Source organism: Pipistrellus kuhlii, unplaced genomic scaffold (genome assembly GCF_014108245.1).
Source record: "Pipistrellus kuhlii isolate mPipKuh1 unplaced genomic scaffold, mPipKuh1.p scaffold_m20_p_12, whole genome shotgun sequence".
In the NCBI taxonomy this organism is placed as follows: Eukaryota; Metazoa; Chordata; class Mammalia; order Chiroptera; family Vespertilionidae; genus Pipistrellus; species Pipistrellus kuhlii.
The window spans coordinates 11,508,367-11,516,714 of NW_023425427.1; the positions used below are offsets into that span (position 1 = coordinate 11,508,367).

The 8,348-nt window shown below is 35.3% G+C and overlaps 1 pseudogene; it reads left to right on the top strand.

The window, feature by feature from the left end:
* Nucleotides 1–7,479: 7,479 nt before the first annotated feature.
* LOC118716690 lies at nucleotides 7,480–8,033 on the top strand (annotated as a pseudogene).
* Nucleotides 8,034–8,348: the final 315 nt, after the last annotated feature.

Consider the following 8,348-nt stretch of genomic DNA (forward strand, 5'->3'; position numbering starts at 1 on the left):
CATGTCTTACTAGGAATATTTTATATATATTACTATGGGCCCAGTGCATGAATTTGTACCCCTTGAAAGGAACTTTGGGCCACAAGGCTGTGGTGGGCACAGGGGCAAGTCTCGGCCCATCCTCCATGCCCCTGCCTGGCCACTCCTGCTGTGGCCCCTAGTCCTCTGTTTGTGGCAGCCCCACTCCTGCCACCACCACTCACACACACTGATGGTGCTAGCCCTGCTTGCACCCACTGATGGCACCTAATCCTACAGGGACAAAACCAGCAGTTGAACATTCCCCAAGGGTTTTCCAATTGAAGAGGGTGCAGACTGGGCTGAGGGAACCCCCCCCCCCCCCAATGCATGAATTTCGTGTACTGGGCCTCTAGTAATAAATAATATAGTAAGAAGTGTGTATGGTGCTTGGTAGTTACTTGAAATATCAGGGGGACCACTTTGTAAATTATATGATTGTCTAACCACTATGGTGTGTATCTGAAACTAATACAAAAATAATATTGCAATTGAAAAATAAATTAAAAATATAATTATTACATGGTTGAGAAGTAGAAGGTGGAGAATAGTGAAATCTATATGGTAGAGAACAAGGTGGTGGATGGTATAAATTAAAATGAATGAAAGGGATTATATTATGTACTCCTAACAGAACACAATGATATTCCTGACACATACAAAAGGTTTATAAAATGGTTTTCTAAATGGAATTTAAAGTATGGGTTTCATAGCTGGTTATCCTTGTATTCTTTGTGATACAAGGAATATTCTTTGTGATACACCTTTTGTGACCTAACTGATCCCAGTTGAACAAAGAAGAAGAAGAATAACACCATAAATCTTCAATCGAATTAATCGGTATTTATATCTGTACCAGAGGCCCAGTGCACGAAATACGTGCACAGGTAGGGTCCGTAGGTCTGGCCAGTGATCAGGGTGGATTGGGACCTTCCTGCTGCTGCCCGGGGCCTTCCTTCATTCCGTGCCACCATTCCGCACCACCCCATGGCAATCAGTGCATGTCAAAGCAAGTGATTGAATTGCTGTTCTCCTGGTCGAACTCCCAATTGGACACTTTGCATATTAGCCTTTTGTATACTAGTATATAGATAAGGAAGACATAATTCAGTCTCATTGGATGCCCAGTTAATGAGATGTTTTGTCCTAGTGAGTTTGCCCATAAACCATGTTTTTAAATCTAAATTAAATGAGAAAGCCAATTTCATATAGCTCCCTGGGATTTTGCCCATAGACAAATTCCTTTAAAACCCCAAGATCCTTTGCTTTAATGATGTTCTTTTATTAAAATGCCTATGACAATTAAACATAAGCCAATACATACTTATATGCATAAAAACGAGGGAAAACTATAAACATTTTAAACTCCAGTGCACAGTATAGTTATTGTTCTCTCACCACAATTTGCTGAGCAATTTGAAGAAAATTTGTGATCTGCAGTGCACCCTGCGGAGACTTAGCATCATCCTGCTGTTTCTTCCAGAGTAAATGATAAACTCTGCTTGGGTTTCCCACACAATTATAAAATAATTAAGCTTAGCACTCTAAGGATGAGTTCAGGACTAGAACTGACCACTTCTTGGCTAAATGGTGCTCTGAGGACAAAACAATTATAGGAGATCAGCTTACACACACACACACACACACTAACTTAAGTCCTTTGTAACAGTATCTCCCAAAAGTGCTGACTTTCCCCCCCATAAATTTAAGTGTTTTGCAACTAAAATGTTTTCTACTTACAATTGAACAGAAATAGCAATACACTTCTTTGAGAGAAGGTGACACACACAAAACCTTCTCATTGAGTAAAATCAGAACATTAGAAACCAGCAGAAAAATTCCAAAATCCACTCACCTCAAGAATATACGAGACACCAGTCAGTAATAGAAAGAAGTTTTCTAGAGATCCTCAGATCACTTCATCTCTATTGTCACTTCTGCTGCTTTAGCTCTTTGTTTTGGTGAACAGGAAGTCAAAGGAAGAACATGTCCTCTTATACCTCTTCTAAAGGAAATAAAATAAGATGTTCCAGACAAATACACACACATGACCTATAAAAGGTAGCTATCTTTAATCTCTCCTATTTGCGGACACTGATGAGTTGGCTGGACTTTGCAGAAAAATAAATCCTGAAGTTTTCTCTCCCAACCTGTTTTCACTGTGTGAAATGAGGCTGTGATCTCTTATCTCATAGAATGTTGTAAGCATCAAACCACATATGTATGTAAAAGTGTTTATTGAGGTTTGGAGGATAAAGCAAATACTCAAAATGTGTTGAACATATCAGGTTCATCTATCATTAAACTTACAAAAAATACCTATGGAAGTTAGGGTTAAGAACAGGAAGATTGCTTTTCTTTATGAAGTTCAGGCAAAGAAGAGTAAAATACTGTATTTTTGTTGTCCAGAGCTTGGCGCTTGATTTATAGAAACTCTACAATCTAATAATATGACTACATTAGTAAACTTCTTAAATTAATACAATTTAAGAAAAAAAATGGCTACTGCTACTTCTCATCCCAGCAAGATCAAGATTGAGATAGCAGACTAGTTTAACTGAGGCCTTATTAGAATAACTGGGCTTCAGCTCCTATAGGTATATAAATGTTTAATCACGAGTTTCATAATTATCACAATAAAATCATATATAGCCACTAAAAGTGACTGTTATAAAGACTGTAGCAACAAAAATATTTTTATGAATCACTTAAGCAGAGTATGACTATATACCTACACTATGGTTAAAACACTGTAAAAATGATATATTTTGGGGGGATAGGTCTGGAAAGGAACAGTGAAAATAAAGACAGTTTGATTCACAGAGGTGATCAAACATAGTTTTCAAACTATAGTGTGCAAATGAATCATCTGAAATACTTAAAAATTCACATTTTCAGGCCCACCCTTAGAGATTTGTATTCAAATTATTTGGAAGAGAGACTTCAGAACTTGTATAATACTAAAACATTCCCAAGTGATTCCTAAGTTGTTCAGTTTTGGGCACTGTGATAGGATCATGGGTGATTTAAAGGATTATAGCCACAGTATTATAATCCACTGATGTGTTTTTAGTGTTTGCCCACAAATGTGAAATGTGGGGCAAATCAGGAATATATTGCAGTTGATTGTCCAGTCTCTAGTCAAAATGTAATAGACTGAATTTTACGAAGCTGTTGTATGCTTATGGCATATGTGTATTTCTGACTCACATTAGCCATTCCATTTTATTAGCCTGTGTTTGTGGATACTATCTTCCCTATCTGCTCCCTGGGAAGAGACTGATGCCATTTGTTAACTTACTGCCAGTTAGTTCTCAGTATCCTGCAGGGTAAACATAAATGTATGACAGTGCATTAATTGACAAGGACTCTAAGTGATAGTAATGGAGGAGCATTGGAGTTCAGCCTGCTGTCATGGATTCAGTGTCCACATCTCGGGTGTAATCTACATTTGCTGTATCTTGGCTATCATCCTGCTTCCTCAAACCTGTTGAAACGGATCCTGTCTGTGACCTGGCACGCATCATACCCTGCTGTATTCTTGCTAGTACTCTCTCTAGGGTACTGAATTTCCTCTCTTATATCAACTCACTAGTTAGCTTTCTGCTTTGAGGGGACTTATCAGCAAGAAGCACAGAGCTGTAGCTTGATGTGATTTAATTAATGATTTCTACCTAAGTGGCCTCTGTGCTTAGAACTATGATTGGCACATACTTAGAAAGTGTACAAGAAAGGTTCATGATTATCCGCTCCATCTGTTGGTCTGTTACTTAAAATATCAACATTGTAACTAACCCTACATGTCTCTGCACCTACATTGAAAACTTGGACTTTAAATACGTTAACCACTATGACTCTGTGGGTGGCCCACATCTCTAGCTTCCTTCTGGTCCTTGTTTCTTCTTCCTCCCCATCTATTTGTGGGGATGAAATTCTAGCAAGCCTTGTACCCAATCTCATCATATTTTAAACAATTTGACTACAAATGATATGCAATTTAATGTAGACATAGTCAGAGCAGGCACATTAGTTACCTTCCCAACGTGCACACGCAAACTAACTGCAATGGGAAGCAAAAGGTGGCAGTATTATGTGAGGTACTTGGCACACATAATTAAGTTTATTCTCACAATTTCTTATTACACGAGGAAACTGAAGTCTGGAGATAATAAAGGTTTAATGAAATGACAGAAGCAAAAACTTCAAATTATATATCTGTTGCTATAATGACATTTCTTCCCCCCCCCCCCCCAATATTACAATGCTAGTCACCCTGTCTGGTTCATTAAATTTAGTTTAAAAGCTAAAAACTACCCACTTAGAAGGAAATGACATTTACTAGCAGCATGATATCAGACATGCTAGGCCTTCAATGATGGACATTTTTGCTTGTATGTTCTTTGTTTTTCTAGAACTGTATGTCTCAACTATTTGACGGTTGTCTAACCTTGGATTTTGATCAATGCTAAAAATAACGAAACAGAAGAAGTATGAGGTTTTAAGTGGAGACACTATGAACAAATTCTCAACATAAAAGTAATGTACAGGGAAAAAGGGGAGCTGAACAAACAATGATTAATTGCTCATTAAAATTTACCTTGTTATTAAAATGTGTCAAGGGCATATAGTTTCAAAAGGCTATTGGACAATACTATGAGTGTGAAACAAATAAGAAAGATGGCTATGCAGTCACCCCTCTGTTCTGTGAATTAACAGCGTGGGGGACCATTGCATAATGACTGAGTGTGATGATACAGATCAAAAATGAACCGTACAGCAATGCAAATTAAGAGCTAGTGTTGGTCTGCCTTAGGATGGGAATAATGAACAGCAGGGTTGGGCCATGTAAGAATTTTTCTCTTATTTAAGCACTCTAATGAGAGTTTTAAATAGAAATTAAATTGTGGTTTGCATTTTAAAGATATCAGTATTTTTTTCCATTAAAGTACTCATGGAGACAGTTAATGATAGCACCTAAAAGTCATTTTGAGACTAAAGTTATGTGCCCATCATTGAAAAGAGGCCCAGAGGAGTTTCCATGAACTACCAGAAGCAGATAAAACTGGATTGAAAAACGAATTATGACCTATGTTTTGAATCTTGGTGGGAGGAAGTGGTTATTAAGGATAATAGGAAGCCCGTATGAATATAGGTATATTTTTATTATTCTTTCCAAATTGGAAACTTTGGATAAAATAACCTGAACAACTATGGATTTACCCTGTCAGTATACTTTCTTTACAGCTAGAATCAGGGCCACACCCAACCCTTTGTCTTTCATCAACACCTCCCCTTTTTCATCCATTCAAAGAAACACTCTCAGGGTATAAAAGACCCACCGTGTATTCTATTTCTTGATGTGGTTTTTCACTTATATGCAGTGACACATATGCAGGGAGATATAAGAATAATATTGAAGTAAATAAAGCTGAAGATTGTAGGATTTTTTAATACTCTGTTTATTGGAAAAGAACCACAGATATTTTTATCTCAGATTTATTGCTGATGTACTAAAATTAAGACTTTCTAACTTCATATCGAGATCAATTCTATTTTTATTAATTTAATGTGCTTTTAAATTTAATTCTTAACACTATCTGATATTTATAATCTTGATTGTTATTTCCATTATTTTATTTGTGTTATTTTTATTTTAAATTTATTTTACTTATCCCTTTCCATTCACTTCTCTGCTATTAGTGAGACTGTTGATTTTTGTTCTGTGAGCCCATTTTTTTTAGGATTACATATTTATAGTGTTTTAAAATATTTGGTAGTGCCAGTTTCACTTATTAGTTTTTCCAAAATGTGGATTTGCCTATTCTGCTTTTCCTCTCAGAATTATTTTTAGCTAGCCTCAAATGTATTTATATGCAATTTTGAACATTGATATTGTGATGAAACCAAAAATTACATAAGAAAGAATTGTTACCTTTATAAAGTTTATTCACATGCAAGACTCCTGAAATACTTCAAGACTTTAATGAGAATTTTTACATTTATTACATGGAATTCCTAGATATTTCTTGCTTATCCATTTTTAATTGTATGTAAAATATTTTTTCTTTATATTGTCAAACTGGTATCATTACTTTGAAGGATTTAAATTAGAAGATTATGATGAGAATTTGGAATAAAATATAGCATTGATTAATAGACTAGATGATTCAATCAAATAATGCCTCTACCTGAGTAGAAGCTTAAATTCAAATGACCTGAAAATTAGGTAATGTTATGACTCAAACATAGAAACAACTATTCTGTGACCATCTCCTTCCATAAGTTGCAGGATTCCTATTACTGATTTTAGTTTAAGTTAAGTCTGCCACATCATTGTCACAGACAAGAATATGGTCATGTCACAGCCAATATTCCTATTCATTAGGAAACTTCAGCAAAATGTGGGAAAGCAAACCCAAAATTCCTTACAAAGTTTATCAACAAATTTGAATGAGACGATTATTTTCTAAGTGAGTAAACATCTGATTATCCAGGGAATCAAGAACCAAGAATATCATAGTTTGAAGAAATTAAAATGATACATTTTTTTACTTAATAAATAAACTGCCCTTTCAGGTAACTATAGACAATGAAGTCAGTATATTAAATAACCAAGATCTCTTGCACAAAATAAATAAAGTAGTCTCATATCAAGCAAAGTCAAACCCTAAGCACTACTTAAAGACAGATGAAGCTGAAATTTCAAAAAATTGTAAGGCAATTAGAAAAATCAACAGAGGTTTGCACCATGGACTCATTGGTCCAGTGCAGGAAAAGTACTCAAATGAATAATAGTACTCAATTTTAGCAAAAGACATAATCTACAGATTTCAGGGGTAAATGAACTTTAAACAGAAACACCCCCTGCCAAAATTCACACTAAATGCATCTTGGTCAGTCATCTGAAAGCCAAAGAAAATGAAGAGGCTTGAAAGCAGTGAGAAAAACACCATGGCATGCAAGAAGAGACTTGTTAACTCACTTTTCTGTATCCTATGAAAACACCTTTCAGAAATGAAGGGGAAATCAAGACATTCTCCAATGAAAGAAAGCCAGAAGAATCAGTTATCAGAATACCTGCCTTAAAGAAAGTTTCTAGACAGAAGGAAATTATAAAAGAAGTGACCTTGGAACTCCAGAAAGGGAAAAAGAATACAGTAAGCAAAAACATAGCTAGATAATTTCTTTCTTCTTGGTTTTTCTAAGTTATGTTTGACAGCAGAAGCAAACATAGTCTGTCTTATGTAAATGACTGTAGAGGAAATATTTAAGATAATATAAGCAGGGAGAAGGTGCTCTGTAAACTAGAGTGGTCAGAGAACAAATTTGGACCTCTCTGCTCCGCCAGAAAGGTTTTTCGCTCCAACAGAAGGTTCTGGAAGCTTGGGAGCAGCGATCTGGCTTCAAGGACCCACTGATCTGTTCGTGACACCATTAGAAGATGGATTCATCCACAGACAGATGGCTGAAAGTACTGAAAAGGAAAATATAAAATGAACAACCACCATATTATTAGTTCATCTCTTAAGAGTTGTGAAGTTGCAACTGCCCTAGAAAACCAAAGTCATGAGGTTCGGTATTCAGCTTCAGTGGAAAATGGATCAATTATATTTTCTCATACTAGAGTTGCATTTTTATTGATAAATACTAAAGAATTCTTTATGTCAGCTGGAGGAATATTTCTAGCCAAAATTGAGAAGTTTTTTTTTTTTAACATTCACCAAAATAGTTTTTTGGTTCTATCTGCTGCCCTCCATGGCCTCAAGGAATGGAAACTAAAGTTTAATGTTTAGGATTCAGCAAATTCCTGGATAGTAACTTTCAGATACTTCCAATACACAACACAGTAAATGCTATTGATCTTATGTGTATTATAGCTAACATCACCTTCAAACCATACATAGATAGCATCTGCTACAGAATGCTAACAACTAAAGCTTACATCATTGAGCAAAGTCCTGTTTGGAAAACAACGTCAACAGATAAATCTCAGTGACTCATTTAACCCAACTTAGAGTGTCAATTATAAATGTTCTTTCATAAGAATATTAAAATAATTAGATTGGTTTAATTAAAATGTTTAAATATATATTTATTGTAAAGATTAAAAATTTTTAAATAACAAAATACATACAATTTTTAAAAAGGTAATTATAAGTAGAGGATGAATCTTAAAATGAAGATAAAAATAAACCCAGAGCAAGCAAAAGGGAGGAAGTATTGTAATAAAGATAAGGGCAGAAATCAATAAAGTTAGAAAAGAAAAAATATATTTTCTTTGAAGAGTCCAATGTTGTTGACAAAACTCTGCCAATACTGATTTCAAAAAG